The sequence below is a fragment of the Bos mutus genome, chromosome 5, assembly GCF_027580195.1.
Source record: "Bos mutus isolate GX-2022 chromosome 5, NWIPB_WYAK_1.1, whole genome shotgun sequence".
NCBI lineage: Eukaryota > Metazoa > Chordata > Mammalia > Artiodactyla > Bovidae > Bos > Bos mutus.
In genome coordinates this window covers 8,282,727-8,302,381 of record NC_091621.1, presented here as the reverse complement: position 1 = coordinate 8,302,381, position 19,655 = coordinate 8,282,727, and positions in this window count along the sequence as shown.

Sequence of the window (19,655 nt, the reverse complement as noted above, 5' to 3'; positions counted from 1 at the left end):
GGATGTTGGCAATTTGGTCTCTGGTTCCTCTGCCTTTTCTAAAACCAGCTTGAACATCTGGAAGTTCACAGTTCACGTACTGCTGAAGCCTGGCTTGGAGAATTTTGAGCATTACTTTAGTAGCGTGTGAAATGAGTGCAATTGTGCAGTAGTTTGAGCATTCTTTGGCATTGCCTTTCTTTGGGATTGGAATGAAAACTTTTGGAATGGGACTTTTCCAGTCCTGTGGCCACTGCTGAGTTTTCCAAATTTGCCGGCATATTGAGTGCAACACTTTCACAGCATCATCTTTCAGGATTTGAACTAACTCAACTGGAATTCCATCACCTCCACTAGCTTTGTTCATAGTGATGCTTTTATTACTAATATTTATTAGTGAATTTAGCAGGTCCACAAACAGAATATTTACATTATCCATAAACCTTAGTTTTAGATAATGAGTGTGTTGTATAATTTTTAGTTAAACATTTCAGAGTTAATTTCTAATGGTGACCCTGCCAAGTAAGAGAATACATTCTTGTATATATTCTTCTGGTATACATGTGCAATAGTTTTTCTAGGGTATATTTCTAGTTCTGGCATTGCTGGGTCATATATTATGTGCATTTCGGCTTTATTAATGCTGAAATGGCTACAGAATAGTAGTAGCCAGTTTAAGCCCCCACCTGCAAGGTATGATAGTTCTTACTGCTGTAGGTTGTAGTTAACACTTGGGTATCTTATTGTCATTTAATGTTTATTTCTCTAATTACCAAGGAGGCTGGATGTCTTTTCATATGCTTATACCATTTAAAGAAAAATTTTTCATTATTGGGTTGTTTATTTTTTTCTTGTTGATTTATGGAAGTTTAATATATGTTGGATATTAATTCTTTCTTGTGTTTTGACATTTTTTTATTACATTATGTCTTATCTTTTGAATCCCTTCATGATGTCTTTTGGTGAACCAAGCTCCTTAATTTTAATGTTTTAATTTTCTTTGTGGTTTTTGTGGTTAATATTTTTAATATGCTGTTATTTGGAAGTCCTTCCAAACCCTGAGATCATTAACTTATTTCTATATTTTCTAAAAGTTTAAATGTTTTGACTTTCAGATTTAAATTCTTAATTCATCTAGAATCTTCTGTTTAAGAACTAAATCTCAACTTTCTCCAGACGTCCTTAATTTCTTAAATAACTCATCTTTTTCCTGCCAATCTGCAATGCCATCTCTGCAGTGTATTAGGTTCCTATGTATGTGTAGGTCTCTTTCTGAACTCTCTATTCTACTGCCAAATCTACAGTATTAATTGTTATAACTTTGAAATAACTTCTGATATCTGGTAGGTCAAGTTTCTCAGCCCTCTACTCAGTGACCAGTTTTTCTTCCATAGAAGTTTCTTGGCTGATTTTGTCCGTTTCTTTTCTACATAAATCTTGGAATTTTGAAGGGAATTACATCTGTTCTACAGATTAATTTTGCAAGTGAATTGACGCTCTTAAGATAATTTACTTATTCATGAACATGGTACTTTTCCATATTTATTAATATCTTCCTTAATCTTTTAATGATATTTTATTCTTTCCTTCATATCTTTTTCTTATATACCTTTGTTTCAAGAATTATAATTGTTTATAATCTTCCCAGCTCGTATTAGTGCTAAAGAGCCCATCTGACAATGCAGGAGACTCGAGTTCGATCCCTGGGTCGGGAAGATCCCCTGGAGGAGGAAATGGCAACTCACTCCAGTATTCTTGCCTGGACAATCCCAGGGTTAGAGGAGGCTGGTGGGCTATAGTCCATGGCCTTGCAAAGATTCAGACTCAACTGGGCAATTAATTACATAATTTAATTAAGCTCTTTATTTTTAGTTATTATAAGTTGTATTGTTTTAAAAATTTACCTTTTCTAACCTTATTGCTGGTTTGAACACATGCAGTTGGCTTTTCTCTAGTGTTCTTATATATAAAACACTTGTTAAAATCTTGAACTCAATAGTAACAATTCTTTAATTCAGTAGTTTATATTAATTCTTTGTGATTTCCCATGAAGACAGTTTATATAAATAATAACGATGTGTTATTTCCTTCTTGCAAGTGTGTGTGTTTGTGTGTGTTTATCTCTGTGTCTGTCCATGTGTGCAAACAGACTGAAACCTGTGAATGTTGGATATGGAAATAACAATTCTTTGCAGTATTACTGATTTTACAGAGAATGCTTTCAACTTTTCACCTTTGAACATGATGTTTGCTCTAGATTTTTTTGTAGGCTCCCTTTATGACTTGCAGGATGTTCTTTTCTATTTTTAGCTTACAAATAATTTTTATCATGAATTATTAAATGTTATTGAATGCTTTTTCTGCATCTCTTGAGATGACTGTATTTTTTCTCTGCCAGTCTTTCATTTAGAAAATGAACAGATTTTCCCCATATTAAACCAACCATGTATTTATGAAACAAACCTTTTAAAATATTATTGAATTCAATTTGGTAATATTTGATTTATACATTTTGCATTTATTATCATGAGTGAGACTGGTTTATAATTTTCCTTTATTTCTTTTATTGCCAACATGATAATATGTTGTTCAAATCTTGTGTCTTACTGATTTTTTGTCTGCATGAATTATCAGTTATAGAGAAATATTTGCAAATCTTTCATTATGATAATGGATTTATCTAATTCTGTTTCTAGTTTGCAATTTTTCCTTCATTTATTTTGAGCATATGTTATTAGGACATTAAAAGTAGAAATTGTTTTGCCTTTCCCATAAACTAAACCATGTATCAGGACCCTCTCTAGCTTTAATAATGTGTCTTTTACTATCACTTTTCCTGTATCATGTATATGTTTTATATGTGTCTGTTGTAAATATCATATAGCTGAATTTGGAATATTTTGTCTTTGTTGTTTTTGTCTTTTACTTGGAGAGTTTAGTCCATTTACATTTACCTTGTTTATTGAATTACTAATATTATGTGCTACTTTCTTTTGCGATTTTTATTGGTTCTAATATATTTTCTCCTTCCGCTTATTGCCTTCTGATTTAAATTTAATATATTTTTATTCTTTTCAGGTAGAATTGATTTTAACTAATGTTTGTTATTGTTGTACTTGGGTTTTTTTGGTTTGTTTTAAAGCCAACTTTGTAAAGAAGGATTTTCTGTAGCAGAAGCAACTGTATTCAATATCTTGTAATAACCTAAAATGGAAAAAAAATTTTTAAAGGATATAGTTATATACATATATGGGTGTATAACGGAATCTTTTTGCTGTACACCTGAAATTAACACAATATTGTAAATCAATGATAGTCCCATATATATACATTCTTTTAAGGACTACCCTAGCGAATAACACTTTCACTAACACTTCACTAGACATTTTAGTATCATCTTCAGTTATATACATTTATTAAAGTTATCAGTATTTTTGTCCTCCTCCGAAATAATGTAAAGACCTTAAAATTTTTAAATCTGGTCACCAGTATTCCTAATTTGTATGCTATTATTTTCAAAGATTTAAGTTCTATCTTGATTTTTTAATGAAACAAATTAGGGATTATTTTATTATTTTATGGGCTCCCCTGATAGCTCAGTTGGTAAAGAATCCGCTTGCAGTGCAGGAAACTCCGGTTTGATTCCTGGGTTGGGAAGATCTGCTGGAGAAGGGATAGGCTACCCACTCCAGTATTCTTAGGCTTCCCTTGTGGCTCAGCTGGTAAAGAATCCACCTGCAATGTGGGAGACCTGGATTCGGGATTTGGAAGATCCTCTGGAGAAGAGAAAGGCTATCCACTCCAGTATTCTGGCCTAGAGAATTCCATGGGCAGTCCGTGGGGTCGCAAAGAGTCGGACACGACTGAGTGACTTTCACTCATTATTTTATACATTTAACATTGATTTAGATTTACCTACAGGTTTACTATAATTTCCCACCATTGCCTTTTATAGCTGAGATCTTCTTTGGATAACCATTTATCTTCTTTTTGAAGTACATGTTTTTAAAGTATACTAAGTTAGATGCTAACTTAGTGAAGTTCTGTTAGTAATAAACAAAATAAAAAAATTTTTTTTAAGTTTTGTTTAAATGTCTTTTGCTGTTGTTCTTGAAAAATACTTTCATGACTATACAATTACTCATTTGATGATTGTTTTCCCTTAGTACTTTATTTTATTTCAGCTCTTTTGGTTTTCATTGTTGCTGCAGAAAATTCAGCTATTGGTTTTAATCATGATTCCTTTATAGGTAATCTCTGTATTCTATCTAGCTGCTTTTAAAATCTTCTCTTTGGCTTCAGTGTTCTGCAGTTTCATATGATGTGTCTGGGCATGAGTTCCTTAAGTTTATCCCAGCTTAAATTTTTGAATCTGAGGGTTGATGTTTTTCATGAGTTCTAGAAAAGTATTACTTAATATTTCTTTGTTTTTCTTTCTTTCTTTATGGCTGCACTGCGCAGCATGCAGGATCTTAGTTCCCTGCCCAGGGACTGAACCCATGCCCACTGCAGTAGAAGGGCAGAGTCTTAACCACTGGGCTGCCATGGAAGTCCCAAAGAGATGTTTGTTTTTTCTTTGTTTGCTTATTTTTTAGTTATTATTTCTTTGAATATTGCTTCTCTCTTGTTCTATTGTATTGGACCTGCCTGCTCCATATCTCTCTGTTTCCTGTTTTTCTTTCTCTTTTTGTGCTACACTTTAAATAATTTCTTCAGCATTGTATTCCAGTTCTGTACAATTTCACTTGTATTTAATCTGCTGTTTAAACTGTGTATTGAGCTTTTAATTTAACTTCTTATATTTTTTTAAAGTTCTAGTTGGTTCCTTTTCAGATCTGCCTGGTTCAGTTAGATTTTCTATTTTTACTCATATTTTCAATCTATTTTATTGCTTTAAATTTGTTAAACATTAATATTTATTTTTAAACATTTTATATTTGTATCTAGTTATCCAGTGTCTGCTGTCTTTGCTTGTTTGATTCTACAGTTTGTTATTTCTGCTGATCCTAGCTCATGGTATCTTCTTCATGTATTCAGTGAATTTTCATTTTGTGCATATATTCATTGAACTGCATCCCAAGGAATTTTTGAAATTCCTGTGTTTTCTTCAGCCAGGGACCTGGAACAGTATCAGTCCAGGGCCACTTCAGACCAAAATTTCTTCTTGAGGCTTTTTAGGCCCCAGAGTCAGTGCAAATCCTAAACTAAGTGAATATTCTTTTGTCGTTATGAATTCTTTGGGATATAGGGGTGTGTGTGTGTGTGTATAATTTTATCCCTCTTTTCTCAGAACCACTCCTGACACAGGCACATTTCCTTCTACTAGCTGATTTTCTTTCTAGTGTACTTCCTTAGGGGGTTCTGAGCTTTAAGAGGGAGTTTCTGATCTGGTCTCTCATTTTACATGATTCCTAAGGTTTTTTTTTTTTCTTCTAATTTTATTTTATTTTTAAACTTTACATAATTGTATTAGTTTTGCCAAATATCAAAATGAATCCGCCACAGGTATACATGTGTTCCCCATCCTGAACCCTCATTCCTCCTCCCTCCCCATACCATCCCTCTGGGTCGTCCCAGTGCACTAGCCCCAAGCATCCAGTATCGTGCATCGAACCTGGACTGGCAACTCGTTTCTTACATGATATTTTACATGTTTCAATACCATTCTCCCAAATCTTCCCACCCTCTCCCTCTCCCACAGAGTCCATAAGACTGTTCTATACATCAGTGTCTCTTTTGCTGTCTCGTACACCGGGTTATTGTTACCATCTTTCTAAATTCCATATATATGCGTTAGTATACTGTATTTATGTTTTTCCTTCTGGCTTACTTCACTCTGTATAATAGGCTCCAGTTTCATCCACCTCATTAGAACTGATTCAAATGTATAAGATAGCTGTGGTACATATACACAATGGAGTATTACTCAGCCATTAAAAAGAATACATTTGATTCCTAAGTTTTGTCCTCTGTTCCAGCATATGTGGGCTATTAACACCAAGTGCTAGGGCACCAGGAATTCACAGAATCTCTCAGAGAAAATGCAGGCTCTAGTCCTTGTTAACTGCTGTGAAATATTGTACTTCCTTTTTTCTGGTCCTCTGTTGCTTTCCTTATTTTACCACCAATCTAGCCATACTTAGCATTTTAAGGTGTTTTTTACTGAGAGGTGTTCTCTACACAAGTAGTCTGCCATATTGCTGGCAATGGATGTCTCAGTTCATTCTTCAGTGGAAAATACTCTCTACAAGTGAGTTTGAATCCACTTGCACAAAATGTGTATGTATATATTGCATATTAAATTATTTCCTTTTAAACTCATGTTATGGGGCTATATTACAAGTTCTTAAATGGTAGTGTTTAATATTCTGATTTCTTTATATTGGATCAGAGATGGGTATAGTTAGCTGCTAATTCTCTTGAAGACTATTTAAATCTAATTATGCACATATTTCCTGAGAGTGTATTTATAAATAAAAGATTTCAAAGTCCTCTGACTTCTTTGCTCTTAGGGCTTCTTTATTTTTTTAATGTAGCTAATCGTGCCTTGGTTTGTTTCCCAGGGTATGAACCTGCTTTGGAGGTTGTTGTTTAAGCTACAAAAGTCCTTGTTAATGGTAACCTTTTTTTCTTAGCTGTTGTTCTGGAACTGTAATAAATATTAGCAATTATGTATTTTGTTTTAAATTTCCACCAGATGAATTGGTTTGGCTGATCTTCACCCAAAATTGGGACCAAATCCAAAACATTTTGACAGTTTAGAAAAGTTAGTTAATGTTTTCCTTTATTTTGCTTAAATTGTCATAGTCTCTGAACATTATGAGGTTTTCCCATAACCATTTAATTATGGAGATAGTTTCCAATTTTTTTAAATGATAATTTTTTTAAACATTGGTTACTCTGATGTGCAATGGAGCATAGTAGATTTCTTTTCCATTGATGCTGAAAATTAAGTGTCCCCAAGTGGTAGAGAGGAACTTTGAAGAAGAAAAACTATTGCCAGATGGGCTTGGGTGGTTCAGAAAACCTTGGAAAGGCAAAAAGTTTATATCAAATGAAATCTTAATTTTTTAAAGAACTACTACTAACACTATATTTGTAAGTCACTTTGTCAAAATTCTCTTTCCTTCAATTAACATACCTTTGCCATGTGATGCCAATAAATTCATTGCACCCCAAATTAGAGATTGGTCATTGTTTTACTGAGAACCCTGAATTTCTTAATGGCTAATTTTATAAGTCCCAAAGCAAAGATTGCTCACTTACATTATCAAAAAAATATAGGTAAACTTAGAATTCCTTCTCAGATTTATACAGTGCAAAACCCATTCACCTTCATGTAGTTTTATGAAAAAGATCACATTTCATGACGAGGTAAAGTTTATTTCAGCAATGTAAAATGGTTTAACTTTTAAAAAAATTCAATGAAATTCAGCATATTAAATGAATAAAGGAGAAAAAACATGATTGTCTTAGTAAGTGAGGAAAAGCACAGTGGCATCAGTTACGCCAAATGCTGCTGAGTGTATAAGATGAGTACTGAGAATTTATTTTCGATTTGGGCGTGTTGTAGCCATTGGTGACCTTAATGCAGTTTCTCAATGTTGGTAGTGATCAAATACCAATAGGAGAGGATTTAAGAAAGAATGGGAAGAGAATAAGTGGTGATGGTGAATACAGACAACGTGCCAGTAATTTACACTGAGGAATGAAGAAAAATTAGGCTGTGGATCCAGAAAAGGGATGTGACACCAAGGGAAGATTTCTATTTAAAGATGGAAGATATAGCATAATGATAAGGAAGAGAAAGAAGTGGCATTGCTGAATTTGTGGGATTGAACTAACAAGGTTTTACAAGCTACTGACAGTATGAAATAAAAAGGACATTCATCCCCATTCCAAACAATTAAGTATGTGTGGTGGTAAAAAGATCAGTGAAATGGAGGCCATAGGGTGTTCATTACCCAGGAGGCAGTGCAAAGACTGCAGAAGGAGGAGAGGAGAAGCACAGAGCTGTTTGGAGATGAGAGTATGGGGGAGATGGATGGCTGGAGTGGGCCACATTTAGATGGAGAGAAAGGATAATGGTATATGGAGTGGTAGATTGGGTTGGCAAGAGAATTAGTCCTGGCATTTCCTTAGAAGGGGGGTTCACTCTTCTTTCTCTGATGTTTATGTAGTTGGCAGAGAAAGATATCTCCGGGTGGGCATTTATGCCACTCAGAATTCTGCAGTGGAATTAGGAGGTTACACTTCTGAAAGAGTTTGAATCTGGTTACTTTGTTGTCTCTCTTTCCAGAAAAAATCAATTTGAATCTGTCTTTAATTTGAGGGTTCAGAGAAGAGATTGAAGGCTTCTAGAACCCGGCCTTGCAGGGAGTGTTTAGAGACTCTTCATGTGCATGGGGCCCAGCTGAGAGTTGTGGAGGCCATAAAACTCTTCAATTTTGCTCAAACAGTGGAGATAGGTAGGGGTTCTTCCCATCATGCAGGGGGTTTGTGGTATGGTAGATGGGAGATGTGGAGAGAGTTGGTGATGTTCTATCGGAATTAGATCAGTGAATATGAGCCCAGGTGAGTAGGAATATTGGTATCCTCAAGCTTTGTTCTACTGTTGCAACTGCTAAATGTGAGTTGATCTAAATATTTATATTGCAAATATATATTTGAATTATGGTCCTGCCTCGCATGCATTTTCCTCTTAATTATATAAAAATTTGAATTCATTTTTGTCTATGAAGGCTAGTGGACTGGCATTTCTCTGAGTCTCATAATGAGATGAGATGTTGCTATTAGTTTCATATAAGCAGAATTAATAGCATGTTTAAAGAGCCAAATGAAGAGCCAGAACTAGTGAATTATGCATTACCAGATTTTAGAGATTAGACTGGTATCTTGATAATTGCCTTAAAACCTTAATGCCGCAAATCAAGATACAACTAAAATCAAGAGTTTTATGAACATACTTGAGATTATGTTTCTGGATACATTTTTCAATTTCTTTCAAAGTTGATCCTTGGATATTGTTTTGATTGTTGGCAATTTTGGAGACATATGATAGCATCCTTCCAAAATAACAATCCAATTATAGCTTTTAACATTGGGTTACCAAAACATTATTGATTATGTTTATTTATAATTTTAGGCTTCATCATTTCAGTGAATACTGCATTGAATCTTCATTGTCACACGTATTAGGAATTCTAATGTTTGTACTCTTCATGGCTGTCTCTAGGCCTCAGACATACCTGGTTATCACATTGAGAACTCTATACTCTCATGACATTTTTAAGAGCAGTGGTTTCTACTATGTAGGATGAATATGAGATTCAGTTGTTTTACTTCATTTTCTTCTGTTTGTGATACAGATTAGACAAGATAGAAGCATCTTGATATACATGACATTCTTTTCTTTCTGTTTAGGTACAGCACTCTATTCTGCTTTCATAAATTTGTTCATGTCATTCTCCACTCTTACAGTTCCCTCATTTTGTCCCTCCACCCATCTGAAAGTGAAGGTCACTCAGTCATGTCTGACTCTTTGAGATCCCATGGAATGTCCATGGAATTCTCCAGGCCAGAATAGTGGAGTAGGTAGCCTTTCCCTTCTCCAAGGGATCTTCCCAACCCTGGGATCGAACCCAGGTTTCCTCTTTGCAGGCAGATTCCTTACCAGCTGAGCCACAAGGGAAGCCTAAGAGTACTGGAGTGGGTAGCCTATCCCTTCTCCAGTGGAGCTTCCCCACCCAGGAATCAAACTGGGGTCTTCTGCATTGCAGGCAGGTTCTTTACCAACTGAGCTATCAGGGAAGCCCTGATTCATGCATCTAAATCTCAAATATTCTTCAAGACCCTTCTCTTTTTCTTAAGTCTTATATTTGTAATGCAATATCATCCCATTCAGAAAATAATTGTTTATATTCATAAGTTTATCAAGACCCTACATACCCGCAGAAACTTGCATTGATAGCTTCAATTGTTCATTGTTTCCTATATCTGTGCCATGTAATTTTGCTTTACCAACTTGGGCAGGATCACCTGCCCACTCTTGACTCTGGCCTTGGGTGGATGACTTGCTTTAACTAATGAAGCAGTGTTGTACATTGGAGGATTCCCTCTTGAACCTCTGCCATCACCAAGAGGTCATTCCCCTGCCAGCCTGCAGAAGAGAGGGCCACATGGAGCAAAGCACCAGTTGTCACACTGAGGCCATCGTCAGCAGTCATCCATTCAAACACCAGACAGTACAGCAAGTCAGTCGCTTGAGGTCAGAAGTGCTGCCTAGCAGACTCCCAGCTGACCTCAGAAGCACAAGCTATAAGGATGAAGTTTTGTGTGTGTTCACAGCATTACTATAGCAGTAGATAATTGATACAAATATCTTACATAGTGTGACCCATGCCTTCCTTGCTAAATTTCTTATTCTTCTCTACTTCTTTTATTACTCTCCAGCCATATTGGCCTTCTTTTATTTCCTCTTATATGCCAAGATAATTTTTGGCTTCAGATCTTTGCCCTGTTCCCTCTGTCAGGAGCATCTTCCTTCTCTTATTTGTGGGGGTATCATCATGAGGTTTTTAATGTCTTACTTTCTGAGATTGCTCCCTTGACACCACTGCCTAAAGAAGCCTTCTTCCCAGCTATTCCCTATTTCTTTTCACTGTGTTTTCTTCACTGTGCTTATTATTTTCTCAACTTATTTATTTACATGTTTATTGTCCATCTTCCCCAATGTTCCTGAGGTAGGGAGTTTATTTTTTTTATCCCTAGTATCAAGAATAAGGGGTTTCCCAGGTGACTCTAGTAGTAAAGAACATTCCTGGTAATGCAGGAAACATAAAAGAAGTGAGTTTGATCCCTGGGTTGGGAAGATTCCCTGGAGGAGGTCATGACAACACACTCCAGGAGAATCCCATGGACAGAGATGCTGGCGGGCTACAGCCCATGGAGTCACAAAAAGTTGAACACGACTGAAACGGCTTAGCAAAGCACAGCACATCAAGAATAGAGTCTGGCATGTAACAGACTTTCAATAAATGAGATAAATATATGAATAAACTTTTATTAAGAGGACAGATGGGACAAGGTATATAGGTTCTAGAATGTGATAGAGTATTACATTAATTTCCTAGGGCTGCTGAAACAAATTTCCATAAATGCGATGGCTTGAAACAACAGAAATTTACTTTTCACAGTTCTGCAGGCCAGAAGTCTGAAGTCAATCTGTAGTCAGGGCCACAGTCTCTCCACAGGCTCTGACATGGTCTTCTACCTGTGTCTGTCCTCTGTGTATCTGTCCCTAATATCCCTCTGCCCCTCTTTGATTCATGTGTTGGCATTTAGAGCCCACCAGGATAATCTAGGATTATCTCTTCATCTCTAGATCCTTAAGTTAGTCACATCTGCAAAGATGGTTTTTGATATGAATACATTTGCATGAGTGAGGGGGCCATTTTTTGGCCTACAGTAAGCATAGATATGGGGCTTTCCAGAAGGCTCAGTGGTAAAAGAATCCATCTGCCAATGTAGGAGACGCAAGTTCAATCCCTGGGTCAGGAAACCCCCTAGGAAAAGAAATGGCAACCCACTCCAGTATTGCTGGGAGAACAGAGGATGCTGGCAGGCTACAGTCCATGAGATCACTAAAAGAGTCAGACACAATGACTAAAACAACAACAAAATATGATCAACTCCAGCACGTGGGAGGCAGAACAGCATAGTTTAAGATCCTGTGCTGTGGAGCCAGAGTGTCTGGGTTTGAATCTCAGTTTTGCCACTTATTGTATGCATGTGGCCATGTTACTTAACCTCTCTGCTTAGTTCCTCTGCTGCAAAATCCAGATGACAATGGTAGCTTCTTTAAAAGATTGTTGTGAGAATTGATAGGACATGGTATGTGTTTGATACTTATCATTACAGTTGTAAAGCAACACCTACTGAGTATTTCTAATATGCCAAGCTCTCTGTTCAACACATTTTTTATCTTAGCTAATTTAATCCTCACAACCCTATGAGGTAGAGACTAAGCCATTTGCTCAAGATCACACATCTCGAAAGTGGTAGAGGTAAGAGTCAAGCTCATAGTCTGTGCTCTTAACCACTTCATACATAGCTTCTCTGCTGGTGCTGCTATTATTTTACAGTAATTGCTGTGAGATTTCTTTTGGCTATTAATATTTCCAGGAAAACCAGAGATTTATGGAGGATGTGAATTGGAATCAAAACCATGAATCAGTATAGCCTTTTGTAAAAACCATTTTAAAAATTGAAGTATCAGATCAGATCAGTCGCTCAGTCGTGTCCGACTCTTTGCAACCCCATGAATCGCAGCACGCCAGGCCTCCCTGTCCCTCACCAACTCCCGGAGTTCACCCGGACTCACGTCCATCAAGTCAGTGATGCCATCCAGCCATCTCATCCTCTGTCATCCCCTTCTCCTCCTGCCCCCAATCCCTCCCAGCATCAGAGTCTTTTCCAATGAGTCAACTCTTCGCATGAGGTGGCCAAAGTACTGCAGTTTCAGCTTTAGCATCATTCCTTCCAAAGAAATCCCAGGGCTGATCTCCTTCAGAATGGACTGGTTGGATCTCCTTGCAGTCCAAGGGACTCTCAAGAGTCTTCTCCAACACCACAGTTCAAAAGCATCAATTCTTCGGTGCTCAGCCTTCTTCACAGTCCAACTCTCATGTGCATACATGAGCACAGGAAAAACCATAGCCTTGACTAGACAAACCTTTGTTGGCAAAGTAATGTCTCTGCTTTTGAATATGCTATCTAGGTTGGTCATAACTTTCCTTCCAAGGAGTAAGCATCTTTTAATTTCATGGCTGCAGTCACCATCTGCAGTGATTTTGGAGCCCAGAAAAATAAAGTCTGACACTGTTTCCACTGTTTCCCCATCTATTTCCCATGAAGTGGTGGGACCGGATGCCATGATCTTCGTTTTCTGAATGTGGAGCTTTAAGCCAACTTTTTCACTCTCCACTTTCACTTTCATCAAGAGGCTTTTGAAGTATAGTTAATTTATAATGTTTTAGTCTCAAGTGTACAGCAAAGTAATTCATACATACATACATATAAGTGAAAGAGAAGTCACTCAGTCATGTCCAACTCTCTGTGGCCTATGGACTGTAGCCCATCAGGCTCCTTCGACCATGGGATTTTCCAGGCAAGCATACTGGAGTGGGTTGCCATTTTCTTCTCCAGGGGATCTTCCTGACCCAGGGATCGAACTCAGGTCTCTCACATTGTGGGCATACTCTTTACCCTCTGAGCCACCAAGGAATCCCATATATAAAATACCACCATATATAAAACACTATATATAAAATGTGTATATTCTTTTTCAGATTCTTTTCAATTATAGGTTATTACAAGATACTGAATATAGTTTCCTATGCTATACACTAGGTTCTTGTTGTTTATCTATTTTATATATAGTAGTGTGTAGTTGTGAATCCCCAGCTCCTAATTTATGTCTCCCCCCACTTCCCTGCTATCCCTTTGGTAACCATACGTTTCTTTCTTTGTCTGTGAATCTGTTTCTGTTTTGTAAATAAGTTCATTTGTATCTTTTTTGTTTTTTTAGATTCCACATATAAGTGGTATGATACTTGTCTGACTTACTTCACTTAATATGATCATCTCTAGGTCCATCCATGTTGCTTTCTTCAATTTCAGCCTCAGTTTTGAAATAAGGAGCTTATGACCTGAGCCAGTCAGGTCCAGGTTTTGTTTTTGCTGACTGTAGAGTGTCTCTGTCTTCAGCTGTAAAGAATGTAATCAATCTGATTTCAGTATTGACATTTTGGTGATGTCCATGTGTAGAGTCATCTCTTGTGTTGTTAGAAAAGGGTGTTTGCCATGACCAGTGTGTTCCCTTGACAAAACTCTGTTAGCCTTTGCCCTGCTTCATTTTGTGCTCAAAGGCCAAACTTGCCTGTTACTCCAGGTATCTCTTGACTTCTAACTTTTGCATTCCAGTGAAACGCAAAAGGACATATTTTTTTGGTGTTGATGAAAAGGACATATTTTTGATGAAATATGATGAAAAGGACATATGTATTTGGTGTTAGTTCAAGAAGGTCATAGAACCGTTCAACTTCAGCTTTTCTGGCATCATTGTTTGGGGTATAGACTTAGATTACTGTGATGATGAATGGCTTGCTTGGAAATGAACGAAGATCATTGTGTGGTTTTTGAGATTGCACCTAAGTACCACATGCATTTCAGACTGTTTTGTTGACTATGAGGGCTACTCCATTTCTTTTAAGGGATTCTTGCCCACAGTGGTAGATACAATGGTCATCTTAGTTAAATTCTCCCATTCCCATCCATTTTAGTTCACTGATTCCTAAGATGTTGATGTTCATTCTTGCCAGCTCCTGCTTAACTGCATCCAATTTACCTTCATTCATGAACCTAACATTCCAGGTTCCTATTTAATATTGTTCTTTACTTTCACCACCAGACACATCCACAGCTGAGCATTATTTCTGCATTGGCACAGCCTCTTCTTTCTTTCTGGAGCTATTAGTAGTCACCCTCTGCTCTTCCCCAGCAGCATACTGGACACCTTATGATCTGGAGAGCTCATCTTCTGGTGCTGTGTCTTCATGGGGTTCTTGCAACAAGAATACTGGAGTGATTTTCCATTCCCTCCTCCAGTGGACCATGTTTTGTCAGAACTCTCCACTATGACCTGTCCTTCTTAAGTGACCCTGCATGGCATAGCTCATAGCTTCACTGAATTATACAAGCCTCTTCGCCACCCCAAGGCTGTGATCCATGAAGGATTTACTACCTTAGACAGTGCAAACTGAAGATTAATCTAGATAATAAGATATTATTTTATGTTTGATCTCTCTAGGGGGGAAATATAAGTATTGTGTCTTGTAATTCACTTGTACATTTATTCATTCAGCAAGTGGTTATTATGGATCTAATAATATATGCTAGGCACTGAGAATTCAGTAGTGGACAAGATAGCCTCAGACCCTTCTCTGTGAAGTTTATATTCTATTGGGAGAGACCATAATTAAACAATCATATAAATAATTATAATCTGCATAGTGCTGAGTGCATAGTAGCTGTTTAAATGAGTGCTGATTAATTAAGGTGCCCAGTCTTACTTGCTTCTTAGATCCTGACAAATTGTAGTCAAAAAAAGCAATGTAGTAATTCATATTTGAGGTCTACAGACAACATAAAAATTTTCAGTGCAGTCAATAAGTTTAGTAATATTCAGGCTGTTTTCTGTATTTTTCTTATTTCTGACATAGAGCAAAGATTATGTCAGTTGCCCTGTGGTTTAAAGCCACAGTTATTCTGGGAGTACACAGTGGCCATCACTGAGCAGTAACTGATCCAAAAAAATTTCAGCCAAAGTCTTGCCAATGATGGAAAGAAGTGATGTGCCCTGGAAGTTGCCAAAAAGTATGTTTTTCTTGTTAATGGCAATCATTGTGTCTTTGAAATTCTTCATATGTTGTGACGTGTGCATATATGAATGTTCCCTAGGAGGCAGAGATGGTGCTGTCAAATTCATTCAAGCAGTACTTAACTCTGTATAATTTGTAGCTAATCAGATGCCTAATAAATGTTTTGATGCTGCTGCTGATGTTGCCAATGACATTCAAGAAAGTTCTAGAAGATAAACCATCAAGATTGGCACTTTAACATTGTTGCTTATTTAAGTTCCATTTCCCCCTTCAAATTATCAAGGCTTGTTTATGCTATTCAGTTCTAGTACCTCTTCTTTAATATGAAAGGAAGTATGAAATGCAATTTCCACCTCTGAGGGTTCTTTTCTTTTTTTTGCAACTTCATTTCAGCTTCTCTAAAGTGGTGGATCTGTGTGTAGTTTTTATTGTTACATACTGACCCTGCTGATATTCAGAATATTGCCTGATTATTCTTCTTTATTTACAGTGTTCAAAACAATGAGTTGGTTCCCTTTCATCCCTCAAAAGGTGATTATTTGCTTTCTTTTCTCTAAGTTTCAATATGAATTCATAGATTTAAGCATATTTTCTGTGTTTCAATCCATTGAGATTACTATCCAATTTGTAACTCAAATTGTCCCTTTTTTTTTTTTTTTTGCCAATGGGAGCTTTTTTTATGTGAATCTTGAGTCTTTGACAGCCTTTTTGCTATCTTGGAATAGAATGTGACATTCTATTCCAGGTTCATCTTGTACAGGTCTTTCCTCCAACCTGGAATTTGTCATTTCTTCAAGAAGTCTTGAAGTTAGAATTGGAATTTCAGTGCCACAATCTGGGTAGCAGAGATGCTCATTGCTAATGGGCTGATCATTTCTTCTAAGACTCTTCAGTGGATAGAACAAATAAAAGCAGTATGTTAAATAAAATATCTGATGCATTCATACCGATGCTTCCAGTTAAAATTCAGCTATCAGGATTTTTAATTTACCTCTTCTATATTTATCTGTATCTCCTCTTTTCTTCCTGCTGAAAATCCTAGTTCTTAAGGATACAAAGGATATTAGACTATCTTGTAAATACTTATTTATTTTAAATTATATATAGCAATCTCAAAATATTAATCTATTACTAATATTTTCACTACCAATATAGAGAGAAGAGTTTTAAAGGTGTATGATTTTTTCCATATGCTCACTCCATTTTTTAATCATTTGTACCCCTTATCACTGAAGATCAGTTTTACTGGGTATAAAATTCTTAGGTCACATTTTATTTCCTTGAGCATGTTAGTTATGATTATCTTGACTGATACTCTGTAAACATTTGATTAAACTTCACAGATGGTCATTAAAAAAAATTTTTTTGAGCCTCACCACAAGCCTTGTGAGACTTAGTTTCTTGACCAGGGATCAAACTTAGTCCCCAGCAATGAAAACACCAAATCCTAATCACTGGACTGCCATGGACTTCCTCCCCTCAAAATTTTTTTAAATAAATTAGAAATGACATGACAAAGAACATAAGCCAGAAAACAACATCAATATGATAATTAACTTTGAAACATTTCCAGAATTGATGGGAACAAGACTTGATGCTCATTGTTATTGCTATTATTCATCATTGTTCTGGAAATGCTTTAATAACAAGAAATAATATATTCTGGTATTTATTAGGATTCAGGAGACAAAATTGCTGTGTTTCACTGATGATATGAATGTCTAGCTAGAAAGACTACAAAAATCAACAAAAAAGAAACAAATATGTTCAGTATAATACCTGGCTAATGTCAATATATAAAAATCATTAGTGCTCCTATTATATAGGAAAGGGTTAACTTAACAGCCTGGGTTGCTCAAACCCTGCACTTTCCCAAGAAAGGCCCATTTTCAGGACTGGCCTTTAGTTGGTTCCTGGGAGCTGAGATCTTAGAATGTTCTGTCTAATTTCTTTCCATGCTCAAGGCCTTGAGCCTTGCTATACCAGTTTGTTCAAATAACTGATGCTAACAATGTGATTTAGGATGAACACCTGCTTTCTTTATGGGGTCTGGAACTTGGGTAACAAATCTGTGAGGCAATGCTATATGTCTACATGAATGACCCCAGTAAAAACTCAAGCAGCTTTTCAAGCCTACTTGGGATAACTTCCCTGATTGGCAACACTTTGTGTATGGTTGTCACATATTGTTACTGGAGAAATTAAGTGGGTTCAGTGTGGCTCCACTGGGAGGGGATATCTGAAACTCTGAGCCCAGTTTCCTCTGAAAATGCCCCATATGATCTTTTCTTTTCCTACTTTTACTCTCTATTGTCTCACTGAAATAAACCATAACCATGGCTATAACAACTTCTGGGTCCTATATAGGAGTCCTAGTGAACCATTGAGCTTGAGGATGATTTTGGGGACTCCTCACATCTCTGTATATTGGGAATACCTTTATAAAAAATAAGATCCCATTTACCCGAGTGATAAAACAATGCTTAGAATATATGATGTGAAGTAAAGTCTCTCAGTCATGTCTGACTCTTTGCCACCCCATGGACTATAGCCTACCAGGCTCATCTGTCCATGGGATTTTCCAGGCAAGGGTACCAGAGTGGGTTGTCATTTCCTTCCCCAGGGGATCTTCCCAATCCAGGGATCGAACCCCAGTCTCCCTCATTGCAGACAGATGCTTTACCATCTGAACCACTGGGGAAGCCCCTTTGTAATATATATTCCACTTATAAAATACTATAAAAAATTTTAAGTAGGATGAAACAAAAGGTAAAAATTTTTCTGAGAAATTTAAGAGAAGACTTGAATAAGGGGAGAGCACTTATGAAAATATCAATTCTCCTGAGAGTATTAAAAATCTTAACACAGTCCCAATTAAAACTATAATTTTTAAAAAACTTGATCATATGAGAAAATAGCCTATACATTTTGAAGGAAAGAGTTCTGGGCAAGGCCTTACCTCTAGATAATAAAACTTGTTTTTTTAAAAGCTATAATAATTAGTATAGTACCAAGAAAGCCAGGAATAGATATATACATGAATTAAATGGAATGCTCAGAAATATACCCAGATATTCATTAGAATTTAGTATAAGCTGAAGATTGCATTCAAGTCAATGAGGAAAAGTTGTTTTATTTGATGACTGGTGTTAAGTAAATGGGCTGATCTTTTTGGGAAAAGTCAAATTAGAAACCTATTAGTCCATTTAGGAAAATCCAGCCCAGATGTAAATATTTAAATTAGGAAAAACTAAAGTGTAAAAGGACTTGAATAAAACATAAAATGGTTAGATGATCTCATGGTAGGAAAAGACCTATATATAATCTGAAAGTTATACTGTTAGAGAAAATATTTATACCTTGTAAATATTCAAATCTGATTCCTATGGCAGATCTACAAAACTGAAAAGAAGCCATCCCTCCAATAAAGAAATGCAAGTTAAACTCCAATAAACTCCTAGATATTTCCTACTAGATTGGCAGTGATTTAGAATAATGATAAAAGCTAGGATTAGTGAAGATGTGGGTAAATATGAATTTTCATATGCTGCCAGTGGAAACATACTGATATAGCATTTCTGGGAGTAATTTGAAAATCCTTATCAAATACCAATGTGTATTTTTTACTATTCCAGATCTAGAAATCCTTTCTAAGGGTATCATCAGATATGCCACAAGATATATACAAAATATGTTTGACAACCTAAAGATCCATCGAGAGGTGAATGGATAAAGAAGATGGGATATATACATGTGTATACACACACACACACACACACACAATGGAACATTACTCAGCCATAAGAAAGAATGAAACAATGCCATTTGCAGCTACATGGATGGACTTAAGGATTATCACACTAAGTAAGACAAAAAAAAAAAGACACGTTCCATATATATCATTTATATGTGGAATCTAAAATATGACACAATGCAATTATCTACAAAACAGAAACAGACTCACAGACAGAGAAAATGGATTGTGGTTTTGCCAGCAGGAGGTGGGGAGTGGGGGTGGGTTAGACTGAAAATTTAGGGTTAGCAGGTGCAAACTATGATACCTAGAATGGAAAAACAGCAAGGTCCTGTTGTGTAGCACAGGAAACTATATTCAATACCCTGCAATAAACCATAAAGGAAAAGAATATGAAATCAAATTGTAGTACAGTATACATATAACATGGACTTTCCTGGTGGCTCAGATGGTAAAGAATCTGCAATGTGGGGGACCTGGGT